Source organism: Lethenteron reissneri, chromosome 17, assembly GCF_015708825.2.
Source record: "Lethenteron reissneri isolate LAM-NWPU_2019-01 chromosome 17, ASM1570882v1, whole genome shotgun sequence".
Taxonomy (NCBI): Eukaryota; Metazoa; Chordata; class Hyperoartia; order Petromyzontiformes; family Petromyzontidae; genus Lethenteron; species Lethenteron reissneri.
In genome coordinates this window covers 8,475,227-8,492,812 of record NC_083795.1, presented here as the reverse complement: position 1 = coordinate 8,492,812, position 17,586 = coordinate 8,475,227, and the positions used below count along the sequence as shown (strand labels likewise).

Here is a 17,586-nt window from a genome sequence, read left to right as displayed (position 1 = left end):
GCACATTTTTGGAGGAATTGGCTGTATATCATCCAAGGACTTGTAGTTTCTAGGAATTTTTATCCATTCCAAGAAGAGATGCAAATATCCGAGTAAAATGAGGATTGTTGCCTTTTCAAATTCCTCATCCTAGTTTACAAATCTCTCTATGGTCTGGCCTCAACGTATCTCGCTTCTTTCCTTTCGTTCTGCACTCCTCACCCCCTCTGTGTTCACAATCCGAGCTGCCTGGTCCCCCCCCCCTCCTGCCCAATCACGAGTCCGTTCTCTTCTCACCCCCTTACACTGGAACAAGCTGTCCCGACACAATCCGATTCACTGTCCATATTTCGTTCTTCTCTTAACTCACTTATTTTACTGGTAGGAACCTCCTGGTTCCACCAGCCCACGGGATTATGGGAGGGGCGGGGCTGGGTGGAGAGGGTAGGGAGGGGGCAGGGAGGGGTGGGGGCTGGGTGGGGAGGGGTGGGGGCTGGGTGGGGAGGGGTGGGGGCTGGGTGGGGAGGGGTGGGGGCTGGGTGGGGAGGGGTGGGGGCTGGGTGGGGAGGGGTGGGGCTGGGTGGGGAGGGGTGGGGGCTGGGTGGGGAGGGGTGGGGGCTGGGTGGGGAGGGGTGGGGGCTGGGTGGGGAGGGGTGGGGGTGGGGGGGGTGGGGAGGGGTGGGGGGGGTGGGGGGGGTGGGGGCTGGGGGGGGGGGTGGGGCTGGGTGGGGAGGGGTGGGGTGGGGGGGGTGGGTGGGAGGGGTGGGGGCGGGTGGGGGTGGGTGGGGCTGGTGGGGGGGGGTGGGGCGGGTGGGGGGGGGCTGGGTGGGGTGGGGTGTCACGGGTGGGTGGGGTGGTCACCGGTGGGGGGCTGGACCGGGTGGGGTGGGGCTGGTTCACCCGTGGTGTGCCCTTATACAACTCAACGTTTAACCTACTCACGCCGGCTTGTGCCCGCCCTCACAGTCGGCCATATTTGCGGAATACACCACGCCGCCGTTGACCCTGGCCATTGACCGAGCAACCCAACGTTCCTACCAGCTCCCTCCGCAGGAATGTGTTCCCTCGCTTACCCAAACTCCCCATCATTAACACCGTCATTCCTCTTCTCAACTTCCCTCGCCATTCATTACACTCGCTCATCATTGATCACTCATCGTCACTTTTATCATCGTTTATTTCACGCATCACTTCTGTACAAATAGCTAATTCCTTGTTCAGCAACTTGGTCAAAGAATGCAGATGGAAGCAAGTTTTATTAGTCGCACATGACGTGCGAAACATTTGAGAACAATCCAGTTGTAGTTATAAACTGCTTGACCGGAAATTTACTGCAACAGTATATATATTCTATTTCAATGGAGTATTGTTTGTAACATTCTAATTTGTGATTAGTGTCAATGTACAGTGCATCGTAGAGTAAGCAGAACCTCTAATATAAGTAATAAATTACAACCCTTTGCCAATCCACTGCTTAACACCTCCCCACCCCGTTGGGTCACGGAGGTTGTTTGACCATACTGAGTCACGGCTGGTCAGTGAAGGTGGGGGATGATCCAGGACTGGTTCAGATGCCACTGATGTTAGCCATGGCCGAGAATCAACCTGGCCGCCGGGTTCATACCACAGTAAGCTAATCACTGCACTACTCGCACACAAAAATATATACAGTATAAATAGATGTATACATTAACAGCTGGGTGAGCATCTCCAAACTAAACCCAGGATTGAAAAATATTCACAAATTTACAGAAAAATGACATTTATTATATACACTGTTAAAATTAACTGTTTTAAAAAACCTGCTACAGTAAATGTCATCACGTGAGTAGAAGAGGGAGTTCAGGAAGGGCCAGCAGCTCTTCAGCTTCTTCCCGCAACGCTTCAGCTTTTTCTGTCAGCAAGAGCTGGAAAAAAAAACAAACGCAGATGAGGCTTAGAATCAGAATATTTATACCGAGGAATCCGATGAGCTATTAAGCTCTTTTTCACAAACATCAACTACACCCTTGGGTGAATGGAGCTATTTCTCATTTAACATTGCTTGGGGTAAACATTGAGCTCGTTGATACCGCAGTGTGCATTACTGTGCACCGTCAACCTTGAGGGATTATGCAGATACTTCAGCAATGCACCAAACCACCTGAAATGCGCCAAGTCTCGTCAAGCCTGAGCCTGGATATCGATTGAAGAGGTGATCAACATAAAGGTTATAGGTGGATGCAGGCACGGCTTAACATTCATCATTGCCCTGTATATTGCCTTCGATATTTTGGACTAGGTTTCTGCCTAATGTTCCAAAAAACTTACATTCATACAATCGATTTGACTACTCGGGTAAGGTATAAATAAATAGATTTAATAATCCAGTAGAGGGCACCCTTCTGTTAAAAGTACAGCGGTATATACTCTCTGAATGGGTTCCAGTGCCTGGATCCAGGATATTGACGCTGGCCATACCTTCAACCTTACAGCATCGTGAAAAATAAACATGACATGAATTTTTCTCACGGACAGCAATTTATGAAATACAAACATTTCAAATTAAGTCAATGTTAAGTATGCAAATGTATGTATATGCATGGATTATGTAACACTGTCCAACACGCATTGTCCTTGAAAGTATTGGTGAAAACATTCCAAACTGAACGAGCTGACGTCACAGTGCATGTCGTGAAACATCACAAGATTATGGTGCACTAAGTCGCATAACTTCCTTGGCCTACAAGAATAATCATTGTTAACCCTAGTTTTTTCTCCAAGTTTTGGGCAACCCTTTGATAATTTATACTGATCTTCTCTAGGTTAAGTTGTTTAAGAACAACATAATTACATTATTAAAAAAAAATCTTTATTGGATCATCTTCATAAGAGTTATGATGTGCCTCTACAGATGGACCACACCAATACATGAATGCTTTCAACCCGAGATGAAAAGCGTTTAAACAAAAGAGAGCAATGCCATGCTTACCTTGGCAGAGAAAACAATCTGCTTGGCCTGCCTGTGTGGCAGGAACTCAATCTGTTGCACCAGATCCTTGGGGTCAGCATTGGCCAGCATTGCCAGGGACTTAAAGCCAGCTTTATACAGCTGCCGGGCTCTGGCCTTCAAGACAAATTACATTTCAAAATCAGAATATTGTCACTGTATGAACATGTTGCCGTATAATTGATGTGGTGGCAGCATGTCCTTACCTCCTTCACACCAGCCACCTCCATGAGTGGAATTAATTCTGACTTCACACAGTAAGAGAGTTTTTGTGTGAGATCAGCAAACAGTAGTTGGTATGCCCAGAATTCGTCTAGTTCCTTCAGGGTAAAGACAAAGACTTCAGAAAGTCAGTTCACAATCATAACCAGATGAACACGATTAATATAAATGGGCTCTAAGATGCTGTGTCTAGTGATTTCGGACATTACCTGGCAAAAATGCACGATGCAGGAGGCAAAAGCTGCTGCAGACCCCACTAGGTTTTGAATGAAGCCACGATTTTGGCCAAACTTGGAGGCAACTTCCCACACTGATGTTTGTTTAAATAAAGCGTAGAGGACCAAAGCCAGGTAAAATCTGTTCACTACTCGCTCGTCCACCGTTTTCTGTAATACCCAAATGCAGAACAAAAATACAACGTTTCATATTCATTTCAAAAACAGACATTATTTTTAATTGTATGCTTTTCTTATACTTTTAAAACAGGTTATCTAACGTGTTCATGCTCTACTGTAAACAATACGCGGCACCGTACAATAGCTTTATGGCAGATATCATTACATCATTGACATTGTAAAGTAGATTTTTTTTATTTAAAGCTTTCATGACTGCAGGGATTCATATTCTTGGTTCTTTCGGTAAAGTCACGTAGAAGGGAAATAATACATTTATATTATTTATAATATATTTATTTTATTATTTCCTTCTTTCGGTAAAGTCGCGTAGAAGGGAAAAAGGGAAAAAAAAGTGTTTTTATTAATAATATATTTATATTTTTTTATTATTTCCCTTCTACGTGACTTTACCGAAAGAACCAAGAATATTGTAAAGTAGGTACAGACAATACGAAAATCTAAACCATTTAAATCTTTGGCTCAACAAAGTTGGTACCTGTCTTGTGCTTTGTCCAGCTACTTTCCTGGCTATGAAGCTCTCCGTAACGCCAACGGAAGTGGCCACTTTCTGTTCCGTCACATCCAGCTGATTAAACTACAAAACAAAACAAAAACATGTCTTGTGCAATTTTTGTAACAACTTAGCATTCATTACGGATATCCTACAATACAGTGAATGTAATATTTTCAAATAAAGAATAATCCATTTCAAATAATAGTGATAAATTAGAGAATTTTAAAGCTTCTACATGTTGCCGCCCACCAATCTCAATACCCTTATAAAATCTTAAGCTATCGCTTTCACAACAATCAATCACCTGTTGAGAAGAACGACGGTCATAAATCAGTGGGGTATCTAAAAATCAACATTTAAATAAAATAGTTATATATATATATAGTTACATACATGATGTTCATATCGTGATGCAATGTGTCCACACCTGTCTCATGTACGTATTCCAGTCTGGTCTGCACTGAGAGACCATGTCGTACGGTGTCGCCAGGTAGATGAGGTGTAGGTAGTTATTCAGCACCAAGCCTTCAATGCCCACTTTTAGATCTTGGTACAGCACGGTACAAAAAGCCAAATCAACGGATCCTGCGAAACAAACGTGACATTAAAACACTGCGTGCATGCATGCGTGCTTACTCATGAAGACTACTTCGACATAATTTTTAAATTAAATGTCAGGCTTGCCTTAAAAGTGAGATTTACCCGAGCAAAAAACATCTAACTTGTAGTGCCATGCTGAGGCTGTGGAACACAAGCGTGAAGCTTTATCAGTGGCCAGGTGTGCTCAATCAAAATCATGATGACACACTTAATCCCCAATTTTAAGTGTTATTGTCTCAAAAATTAAGATTTCAAGTTTGTTTTGGGACAGCCCAGGGCATATGGCCTATGTCCATATCCACAAGCAAACTAGACACTTGTTTTTGGGGGGTGTATATTTATTCAACTCGTTCAAGAGGATGGCTACTGTGGAGATGGAGCGATGAGATCAGTTATGCGAGGGTCTGTGAAGTACCGTGGAGGGATACTGTATATTTGGGAGGCATTCATCCAGCAGTGGATAAACAATGACTGATGGTAATACATTTATTTGTATTATAGTTGCATTCATATTTGTTCACAAAAGGTGTACTCCTATTCACTGTGAATCACAAGTATTGTTGCAATGTAAATGCAGGGCAGATGGAATAGACCGAGGGTGAGATAGAAGGATGTGGTGACTATAAGAAAGTCACAGATAATCATGTGGAGAGAGAAAAAAATTCAAGCAGCCCCACTCTAGTGAAACACATTCCTGCGGAGGGAGCTGGTAGGAACGTTGGGTTGCTCGGTCAATGGCCTGCAGGGTCAACGGCGGCGTGGTGTATTCCGCAAATATGGCCACTGTGCGGGCGGGCACAAGCCGGCGTGAGTAGGTTAAACGTTGAGTTTTATAAGGGCACCACGGGGTGACCAGCCCCTCCCCTCCCAGCCCCACCCCTCCCACCCCGCCCCACCCTCCCCACCCAGCCCCTCCCCACCCAGCCCCTCTCCACCCAGCCCCTCTCCACCCAGCCCCACCCCTCCCATTTTTGGATGCACGACGGACGGACACAACAATCCCCTGTGGGCTGGTGTAACCAATAGGTTCCTCCCAGTATAATGGGAACGTTGGCATAGAAGCTGAGAAGAAGAAGATTACCCTTGTATGTGGCTTGACCAAGCTTGGTGATCTCCAGCAGCTGCTCAGAGGGGGCAGCGGCCCCCTCGGACCTGCTGCAGAGCCTCACCAGGTCCGACTGCAGCAGCTGCTGCAGGCAGTGCCGGCCCAGCTCCCAGAGTTCCTTCATCCCGCCTTCCTGCTGCTGCACCCCAAACAGGGTGGTCTCCAAAAACCGATGGATAGCGTCGATGTCCGTTGTGATCTGTTACCAGAAAAGTAACGGAGGGTTGTAATTGCGGTTTGTAAATTAATAATATTCGTTGCCGAGACATTGTATGATAGCCAACAAGTAACGCAAATTATTATGCGAGGAGCGGTTCACATTCATTAATTAAAATTAATCGTCGCGTTCATCATACACGTTTAATCATGCATGTAAGAATACATTTTATATTTATTTGTGCTCTATGTCATTGGTTTGCGTGAACCCTGCAGCCTCTATTGGCATTACACTCACCACATTGTTAAAAAATATATATTGTTGCATCACTGCTCCAAATCGTGAGAATGTACCGAATCGCAAGGGGTCGAAGCATTACATGTCTATACATATATATGCACCATTTATTTTTACTAAACCAATATCCTTATGCTATATGGTAAACCCAACTTTGATACTCCTAGTGTACATTTCACGAATGCGATGGAAGGTGCTACGAGTGTGAACAGCAAATTGCTTAGGGACGTGTGCATTGTACCATGCGAATTACCAACATTCATCAGACCTGTGACTTCACACAAACAAGCATGATTTGTTTAATTTCTGAATATATAACTACCGCAAACCGTTTAATATAAATTTATCATGTCAAATTCATGAATTTGTTGCCCCAACAGTTTGTAAACGTTAAACATTGGCTCCAAAAACACACAGGTGCCAAATATTATTAAACAGATTTGTCTCCTGACAATTTTAATTAAAACTGATGGTTGCTGCGTAACATTTCCATGAAAATAGTCATTGCCGTTCCTTACGCGTGCAATTAACCTTACAAGCATGTCAGAACTGACCTTCAAGCCAATGAGTGACAGGAGTAGGCTTTGAACTCCTTTCCCATCCTCGTATGCCAGGCTACTCTGGCAAACTTCAAATGGCCCACCCACAAGTGTCACCGCCTAAAAGTAAAACAGAAAAATCGGTTACAAAGAGCACGCTTCCGCTACACAAGAACAAGGTAGGTAGGTCGGTGTGGTAATTTTAACAAGACGCTCAATTTTAAAATGGGATGTCCTTCAGCCAATTATAAGATTGGAAGCATGACAGCAGCACAAGCGTTACACCTTGGCCTTGTCCCTGCTGTTGACGATGGTGATGCTCTCTCCGGACGAGTCTATCCCTGCCCGCCCGGCACGGCCAACCATCTGCTTGTACTGGCTTCGGCTTAGGAAGGAATTGCCGATGTAAGGGGACCGGAGGATCACCCTGAAGGCGGGTGTGTGCATTGGGGCAGGAGGCAGAGGAGACAATCCACAAATAATCAATGAACAAGAAAAACACTCGAGCACAGTTGTGCCGCATAGCACTCCGATGTGCTTTTGGGTTGTACCACTTGTTGTTTGGCATGAGTCGCCCTACGTGTTGACAGCTTCTTTGAGAACATCATGCCAAACACGCGGTCCAACCTTAAAAATCATCGGAGAGCTAGACTTTGTGCAAGATGACTGCATACTTTTTATTGCGCTCCGCCAATGGCATCTGCATGGCGAATGAGTATCTAGATTGGAGGCGCACATCTTTTAATTTGCACATTTTAAACATCTTTGGTGTGTCAATGATTGACGGCTAACTTCACAGGTGGTTATGTATACATGTTGAACTTCTTTCGCGCCGTACGTAGCCAACCGTGCTAATCAGAGATGCGGCTATGAGGTGGCCACCTGCGTGCTGGTAGATTGACGCCAGCCTGCCAGTGTGGAGGTGCATGCGAGCAGGCAGAGCGTGCCGGCCGAGTAGGCCTCCTCGATGAGGCGGCGCTCCTCGCCCGTGAGGCCGCTGTGGTGGTAGGCCAGGCCGTAGGGGACGGTGCGCCGCAGCACGGGACACAGCTCCCCGTCGGCCTGCAGCTCGGCCAGCAACGCGCGTTTCTCCTGCTCGCGGTGCTGCAGGAACGTCCTGCGGAATGTGAGAACGCGCCGAAAAAGGACGGTTCGGCTGATGTTGCCACCTGCAAGCGGTTATCCTCTCCAGACGGTGTCATCGATATTGCTGTCAGTGCCTGCGAAGTCCGTTTGTCAATCTACTGCTGGATGGGGGCCTCCCCACACCTGTGTGTGTCACAAGGATTATTTGACCATACTTCACGCTTGTTCGTGTGAATCGATGGAAGGCATAGATGGGGAAGCACAGCCGTGCAGCTCCTGTGTATTTTTCTGCACTGCCCACCACCTAGCCCCATGAAGCCATATGCCAACCTGTATTTGTGTGGTGTTCACCCATCCAAGCATTATCTAGTTTCAGTTCTTCTTAGCTTGAGATGACAAAATCTGGTGCGTTCTGAGTGATTTGTTTATTGGCATTGCACACAGCACAAATGTAATAGTGCATAGTGGCAAAAAAAAACAGTTTTTGGAGCATTAGCACAACGTCAAATAATCTAGAGTTAAGGTATTTGTGATAAGAACTTCAACTCTGAAAGATGCAATATTGACTGGTGTTGGTAATTGTTCGATGTTAACGCAACTCAAAGACATTGAACAATGCTACAGGCAGTCCTCCACCGCCCGTACTTACGGACCCGTTTCCATGAAATCATCTTTTTACATCGACTTAAAACGTGAACTCGCAGTTGCAAACTGAACTGCAAAACTATTTTGTTCAGAGAATCGATCCCCACCCCCCCCACCCGAGATGTGATGAGTCGGTCCCGCGCTGGGAGTGAGTGTTTGCATGTGTGTGTGAAAGTGTGAGTGTGGGGAGCGGTAGTGCAGCGGTTAGCGTGCTGCAATACGAAAGCGGCGACCCGAGTTCCATTCTTGCTCACAGCCAACACCAGTACTTGGTGTGTAAACATCACCACTGGGGAGACAAAGGCGGTCGGACGTAGTCTTGGCCACCCACCCCCTCATGTGCCATACCGGTCTAAATAAGTGCTACTCGCTAACAGCACTTGCTCCTACAGTCTGTTAAGGCTATATGGGGGATTTTTATCTTTTGTATGCACGTGTGTGCGAGGGGAGCAGTGGTGCAACAGGTTAGCTCGCCGTGCTACCAACCTGCCGATCAAAGTTTAAATCCCACTCATGACCAACACCAGTGACGATTATCTGAATGGGACCTGGGCCTTCCCTAGATCGCCTCAGCCTCAAATGAGTACCTGGTGGTGTGTAAACATCGTCACGAGGGAGACAAAGGTAGCCAGGCGTGGCGCTGGCCACTCACCCCCTCGTGTGCTGGCCTTCATAGGCTCTGCTCGCTAACAGCACTTGCTCCAACAGCCTATTAAGGCTACCACGGGGAATCGTTGTCGTGTCTTTGTGCCACCGTGTGTATGTCTGTATGTACGCACGTGCAGTGTGTGCGCGCAATTGAACCTTATGGCGGAACCCCAAGGTCCCATAAGCCCCCAGCTCTCGCATAAACTGCGTTGCGACGTCATTTTATGTCTGTTGAAGGCGAACGATACGGCAATCTAGTCCTCTCGACGAAGCTCTACACGATGCGCCTAATCAAAATTTCAAAGTTTTATTTATGACTATGGCAATTTTGGCAACGATGGGTGCTTGGTGAAGAACGAGGATTGATTTCTGGTGGGTCACTGCGTTGATGTGTGCGGTGGGACAGTCGCCAAAAATAAATAAATTACGATTTTTACTTCCGTTTATTCGGGACCCCGGGGTCCCGCCATAAGGTTTAATTGTGGTGACTCACTGCCACTCTTCCGACTACAACCTAGGATTCAAGGTATATGAAAATATAAAAGTGTTTTTTCTATTCATGTTACTTAATTTTTATTTATTTACAATACAGTACTTTTTACAGTATCACATGCAAATGTACAGTATGTCTTATTCATTATGGATTTAACAATGCTTTCCTTATTGTTGAACTCTTAACACATTTCACAACACTGACCTGATGGGCATTTAAATACAGCGCATTATTGTGTTCCGTTCTTATGAATCGTTAGACTTACGAACGGGTCCCAGGAACGAATTAGGGTTCGTAACCCGAGGACTGCCCCGTACAAGTTAACTTTCCCTTTGAGGATAATAACCAAAACGAATTCTGTACAGATGGATGTGTAAAAAAAAATGCACAAGAGCCTTAAAGCTGTCTCGGGTGTGGACCAATCAACTTCAAGGACAGTGCACATTATCAGAGTTATGTTCTTTTGTTTGTGTTATGACTGCAGGTATTGCGGTCTATGCAAACATGACTCCTTGCAAAAAGGTGTCAGTTTTGTTGCCAGATAGAAGGGTAAAGAACCAATTATCAGCCTTAAATAAATTTCAGTTTAAACAACACGATGCATTTTTGCATTAGGTATTGAAAATATATATTGTATTCAAGCACTCTCTCAAAACTCAAGTGTGCATGTTCGAGATGTTTTATACACCTACTTAAATACATTGAACTGCCTTCGAATGTGACATTATGGTATAACTCTGCAAGGTGTGAGACTGCAATACAGAGATACACGTACTTTGCAAGGTACTTGCAGATCATCTCTGCCACATTCTCACAGTTCTTCTTCGTGGGGCAGAAGACGAGACAGGAGTGAGCAGGGATGACTTCCGCCACCAGAGCCACGATGTGGTCTGGGTCCATCTTCAGCATTCCGCTTGAGTACTGTTGTCGCAGCGCACACAGCCACTGTGTGAGACCACTACCCTCAAATGCTGCTCTGGTCACATTCATCCCTGTACACTTGGGTCTGTGGGCCCTCAACCTTTAGTCTCTTGGCCACGACGTAGCGCAGGGGCATGCAACCTGCGGCGCCTTGGGCCACATATGGAGTGCGGCGTGGTGATAACTGGCCAGTGAGAACCGGGGAATGCCAACGCTCGGCAAACCACTTCGGCTACCGTGATGACCCACAGGGATCTAGGCGAATCGCAAAGTGATTCGTTCTTGAACAAGGTTACACAACCATTACATGTAGCCCATCATGAAATGTCAATAGACGTAACTATGTATTTCACAAAATAATCAATGTCATTGTGGAGAATATAAATAACAAAATTAATAAGCATATATTGCAGGTTATTTAAACTGTAAAGCTGTTAAAAAGCTTATGTGCTTATTTTATTTTCATTAATGTCTGTGCACTCACCTTGTAGCTGAGCAGTCGGATAAAATCGAAGCGTTCTTCTGGACACAAAGCCTTGTTGTTTACCTCGTAGATAGAGTCTCCAAGCTTAATGTACTCTCTTAGCTCGACCTGTTAGGATCATGGCAACCATGGAGACCTTGTAAGAGGTTGAAAACGTGTACCTTTCACACATCAATTGTGCAACATTTTTATGAAAATGAAACTTTAAATAATAATGTGATTCTTGATAATTGGTTTTTTACCCTTCTATCTGGCAACAAAACTGACACCTTTTTTACAAGGAGTCATGTTTATATAGACCACAATACCTGCAGTCATAATGCAAACAAAAAACATAACTCTGATAATGTACACTGTCCTTGAAGTTGATTGGTCCACACCCGAGACAGCTTTCCTTAGAGCCTAGTCTCACATGGGTTGGACCAGATGACGCCAAAATGTGAGACTAGGCTCTAAGGAAAGCTGCTCTCGGGTGTGGACCAATCAACTTCAAGGACAGTGTACATTATCAGAGTTATGTGTTTTTTTTGCATTATGACTGCAGGTATTGTGGTCTATGTAAACATGACTCCTTGTAAAAAAAAGGTGTCAGTTTTGTTGCCAGATAGAAGGGTAAAAAAGCCAATTATCATATTTTTACTGGCAAATGAGGTTCCAGTTCCAATAATGTGATTCTTACCGGCCGAAAATCGTTTGTGTACAGCTCCGCATTCAGGAATTTTTGCAAGTCATTTATGTTGCTCAGAGTGGCACTCATACCAATGATCTGAGTTGTTTCTGCAATGAAATAAAGCAAATGCAACAAGACACTGAAGCACAGATGAAACTTAAGCACAAACATGATGACTGGAAACAAGCAATAATGTATGATAACTGCAGGATGAGAACAAACGTACTTGATGTATACTGAACTTTGGCCAGCGTCTGCTCCAGGGTGGCCCCACGGCTACCACCTTCACCCAACATGTGCAGCTAAATACCACGCAACAAACCATTAGTACGTAATGAGACTCAAAATTACATTGCACTGACGTCATAGCTCGTGTGCAGCTGCTGGGTGGACTGTTGCATCATGGGACTGAGGAAGATGGCGGTGGCTTGGGGATGCCCTCTCATCGAGAAGTGGATTTATGATGGCTGATTATGACGATGATGAACATGAGCAAATAAGATGTATGTTTATACGAACATTAATACATAACATTTGGAATGACTTTTACAGGATACCAATATTCGCTGTAATTAAATAATGGAAGCTGCATACCTCATCCACAACGATCAGGCCAATCTCCTGCATACGCCCCTCCTCTAGAAGGGAGTTGACTAGACTGTGGGCTTTTTCAATGGTGGCGATGTAGAGAGAATTCTTCTTTAGTTTTTTTCGCGGTGGCATGCGCCCCTTGCTTCCCGCGTATTCCTCTATGAAGATTTCAAGCTCCACACCAAACACAGGACAGGCTCCGCACCTGTTAGAGCAGCAGCAGCGACATATCACAATTGTGTGACGTGTGGGAATAATTGAATGAACACGAGATTGTACTCTACAACCTAGTATCTGTTCCTAAACCAAGGTATAAATGAAGACAGAAATATTAAACGAGACCTCCAAATTCCCGGCTGCCTCAGTTGACTTATCTTGGAGGACCTTACAGTAATGCCAACACAGTATCACCAATTAATTTGTTTTATATTAATGCCCACTTGATTATAATTGTTCATCTACTAATCACTCAAGGAGGATCAAAATCACATTGAGTAGTGCACTGCGCTATGTCTGCATCGCTTCTGGGCCCATCCTTCAACTACTTGCAGTGACTGGCATGGTGTAGTATGGTCCAAATAACCCCCATGAATGGTATAGCGTGGGATTAACAGAGCTGCAACTAATGCATATCTTTAAAGAAAACAATAATCTCTTGCTTAACGTTAAAATGTACACGAAAGATATTTCACGATTAATGAACAATGCATATGACCACATGTATACTGCTGTGGCGGTGTGGAAATGTGCATGTACAAAAAGCTCGTTACCTTCTCCTGGACAATGGCAACGTAGGGAAGAATGAGCAGAGCGTCCCTTCTCTTGCACAGCAGCTCCCTCAGCATGAGGATCTCTGCTACGAGCGTCTTGCCGCCACTTGTCGGTAAAGAGTAAATCAGATTCTTCCCTTGTCTCACGGAGTTCAAGGACAAGCAGTCGTGCTGCCAGGCTGTGGATAATATGTAAACACAATTTTTTTTTATTAAACACACGAGAGAATCTGAAAAAAGTGAATGTGTCAATTATAATTTTCTAACGGGTGGCTTGTTACAGATTACGAGAATAAAAACGCTGATTAAAATGATTAATTTCAGTGTGCAAGACTACAAAAATGTTTCAACCATTACCTAATTTATGAGAAAATGGATTAGACTTGACAGTTAACATCACCACACTGGTGATGTGTAAACTTTTACAGTACGAATAAAATAAATCAGTGATATGCTGTTATAAAAAACTAATTACACCATCTGATTTGGTAAAATACATGCATCAAAATTCCACCACGTACTATTAAATTACCATTCCTCCCACTAGAAAAAATATATGTTGGCATTACAAAACCGAGACAATTTGGTGTAAATATGTTAGTGGAAAAAAAAACACATTACCGTACAGCTCTTTAATACCACGCTGTTGTTGCAGAAGGCTCTGCACCTTTGTGGGAAGACCATAGAAAGGCCCAATCTCAAACTGGCTGTCATTGGCACAAGTCTCCATGGCGATCTGCCTCTCGTGCGACAGCGCAGACTCCTGCAGGTGCCTGGTGCGCGACACCACAGGAGTGGCTGCCCTCGCGTTTCCCACGAGCGTATTCTTGATGCGATCTCTTATGCTCATGCCCTTATTGACTACATCTGTGGCTACTTTTATTTTTTCCGGTCCAAGCACATTTGTTGAAGAACTGTCAGCTCTTCCACAAGCGATGTGGTCAGCCGTTTCACTAAAGGCAGCATTTGTTTTATTTGCTTCCTCTTCCGAAAGTGCAGAAGTACAAGTGCGTTTTAGCAGTTTGCTGGTGGTTATCGTACATTCTAAATCATCCTTTAAGATATCAGCCAATTTTATTTCATCCTCCGAATTAAGAAAACGTGTTTGTGCATCAGCTTTAGAATTAGACGTTAGTGTGTGAATGGTTTCATCAAGCTTTGGAAGTTTTGTATTTTGAGAACTGCCTCTCGGCCAGCTCTGAATGTCGTTTTCTACATTATTTGTGTTAAAACCGTGATGCAGCTCAGTCTGTACATTTTGTACGAAGTGTACAGAACCCACGCTGTCATTAAATTCTGTTCTCTTGATGGTCTTCTCTTTCCAGTCATTAGGCAGCAATTGTTCCACATTGTGTGTTTTCATTTGACCAATATTGTCGCTGCCCAATGTAGTCCCACTAGACAAAGCAGAGTGTTGCACAAGCTTCTTGGGAAGACAGTTTGGTGGTTCTGGGTCTTTCTGAGTAAGACTGGACGTCTGTGAACAATTGTCTTGGTTGTGCTGTTTTTCAAGTGCATCCATGAATGAGATGTCTCCTGCAATACTGTCATATTCCCCAAACATGTCATCGCTGCTCTCCTCGCCATCGCACTTCAAAGGGAAAAAAAACATTCACATCAGTAATGGCCATCATGGTCAACTTCGAATCCAAATAAGTGTGAGTGTGTGGGGTGCGTCTATGTAAGGTGCCCTGATTTTTCATAACCCTATTACTTCCTCTACACAGGTGACTGAATGTTGGGAAAGCAATACAGAAAGTTAAATATGTAAAGAGTAGATTGTTATAGGTGATGGACATGCAGAGGCTTTGAAAAGAAATGTTTTCTCGACATTTCTCCACTTATTCTTTATGGTTTCAGTGCGATATCTATAAGTGGATCATCCTGTACTAGACTGTGAAAAAAAAGTGTCGTCTTTTACCTCTGGCATCTCGCAGGTGTTGCCTGATGAGCCGAGCTCTTTCGCCATGACATCTGCGATAAAGACTTGCGACGGGAGCTCTTCGCGATCATCAGGAAGAACCATGAATTTCAAGTCCACACGAATGGGAATCCGTTGCCTCACTCGGATGTCTGCACGCCCACTTTGACTTTTATCCACACAGTGCACCACGACTTTGTCTTTGCTAGGTGTGAGACCCCATTTCTCTCTGCCGCGTTTCACAGAATGAGACACTTTCCAAATCAGCATTCTCACGTCTCTGCAACTCAAACATTACCAACACTGACAAGGGGCACACCACATTGTTAATTACAAATAGGAAATAAACTTCTGTTGTAAAAAATGTTTTACAGTTCCAGCAATGTTTTACTGACACACAACCATGGATTTTCCATTGATCTAAATTTCATACTACAGCTTTAACTGCCAGTCAACTATTATTTGAATATGAATAGATTCAAGCTCCTGGCGAAAAATACAGGGTATGAATTAGCTATCACCGCTAGTGTTGAGATTTAAACAGTGGTTGTCCATTGATTGGCTGCAGAAAGCACTTTAAGTTTTTTTTCCGTGGAGTATACCATTTAAATTAATCCAATATACACACATTAAATTAATGTTGACATTTGTCAATCCAGTGTTGGATGAACTCCCTTCCCACGCGGTGATGGTCATTGGTCATCACTAGACTTCACCACGCTGGTCAATGGGGGTTTGCGACAGGACCTGTTCAGATCTCACTCGCCACTCGTGTTTAACGGTGCTTGGGTATAAAACTCAGGTCAGACTCAAGACTTTATTTCACCTGATATAAGGCTCATTGAGCTAAGCAGCGATTTCACAGGACGAGCAGGCATGGTGGCGGATACAGGACATTGCAGCAGGGAATGCGCAAACAAGCGTAAACATTCTAGATTTTAAGTTTAGATTTGATGTTTTCGTGACTACAGGAATCCATACTCTTTGGTTCTTTCGGTAAAGTCACGTAGGTAGAAATAAATGAAAGCATAAACATATTCTTTGGGTCTTTCGGTAAAGTCACGAAAGCTTTAAGTCAAGATTTATGTGTAAACATAGAATCGGAATAGCATGAGCTATATAGCTATCTTTTTTCACAGATGTCCAGTAAACAAACATTATTCGCACGAAACCTGCCAAAACTTATTGCAAACAGGACAAACAATAAATTCTTGTTTTTATACAAATCGAAACCAGTCCCCAAAAAAGCTCGCTGCTGTGTTCCCAGCTAAGTGCAGTAACTGTTGCAGAGAGAATGTCAATACAAACACAACTCAACGCTGGTTTATATAATTTACGACTGATTCTCGTGGAATTTACACGAACGCCCCAAGACTGCAAGTTGAACACGAGCAGCAGTGAATCTGCAGGTAGTCCCCGAGTTACGATGGTCCCGACTTACGATATTTCGATCTTACGATAGCGATACGACAAAATTGCCATCAACAACCTAACATCGTTCAAGTATGAAGACGACCGCTGGTGTTGCGATCGAAACGTCGTAGTTTTTGTTATTTTCTTTGAACCTATCTACGCGACTTTACCGAAAGAACCAAATAATATGAAGGACGCAATCCAAAAAATAATAATCATGCAGCTCTTATTCTACAACTGTACAGTACTTTGGCTGTGTCCTGTGCCGTGCGTCTAAAATTGCAAGCTTCGTTATAAACTAAGAATATTAACAAGTTAATAACAGTAAAGCCCGTCGTTACAGCGGTACTACTGCATGGTGCCCATATAGTTTTGAGGCTTTTAAAATACACATTTAATTTGATGACCCGTGTCACTGTTTACAAATGTGACTACTGTTGTATCCCAATCTATTTAGTTATCTCCAGATTAAACAAAACAAAATACCGCCACCATTAAGACCAAGCTCGCATCAGACAAAGCTGCAAACACAACCTAAACGCACACCCACAAGATACCAAACATTTATGCGTTATGGTGACGAGTTGCCCCTGCTTCTCGGAGGCCGAAGCCTCTACCCCGCACCCCCCCGGCTCGCCTGGAAGCCCATACCGGGGAGACGCCACCCAAGGCGGCCGCGCGCCGCCCGCTCACCGGGGGGGGGGGGGGGGCACGCCGTCGTCGAGTAGTCGAATGCGGCAGCGCTCGTGACAACATTCGCCTTTCAATGCGGTTCTTATTCGTTGTGTGTGTGCGCGGGCGTCATTGCGGCGCGTTTAAATAACTAGGCGAAGGATGGCGACAAATTTCGCCTTCGAGTTGACGAGCCGTAAATTGCTCAACAATTGTCCGTGCGTCGATGGGTTCTGTGAAGCCGTTTGAAAAGGAGCTCGGTGATTGGACGAAGTTGGCAGCCAATGGGCGCCCAGGAATCGTGCGCACAACGTGCGAGGTTCTAAACTACAACAAACGACAATGATGGAACGCGTATTCGCAACAACAACAAAAAGTCATCGGTCGCTTACAATTGAGTTGCTTGTCAAATTATGAACAGTTGGTGGTGGTGGTGTGGCAGCAACTCGAAGGCCGGAATAGAAAGTGAAAAAAA

General features: G+C 44.5%; 1 pseudogene; it reads right to left on the bottom strand.

The window, feature by feature from the left end:
• Positions 1–1,138: 1,138 nt before the first annotated feature.
• On the bottom strand, positions 1,139–13,275 carry LOC133343429 (helicase POLQ-like; annotated as a pseudogene).
• Between the last annotated feature and the right edge of the window lie 4,311 nt (positions 13,276–17,586).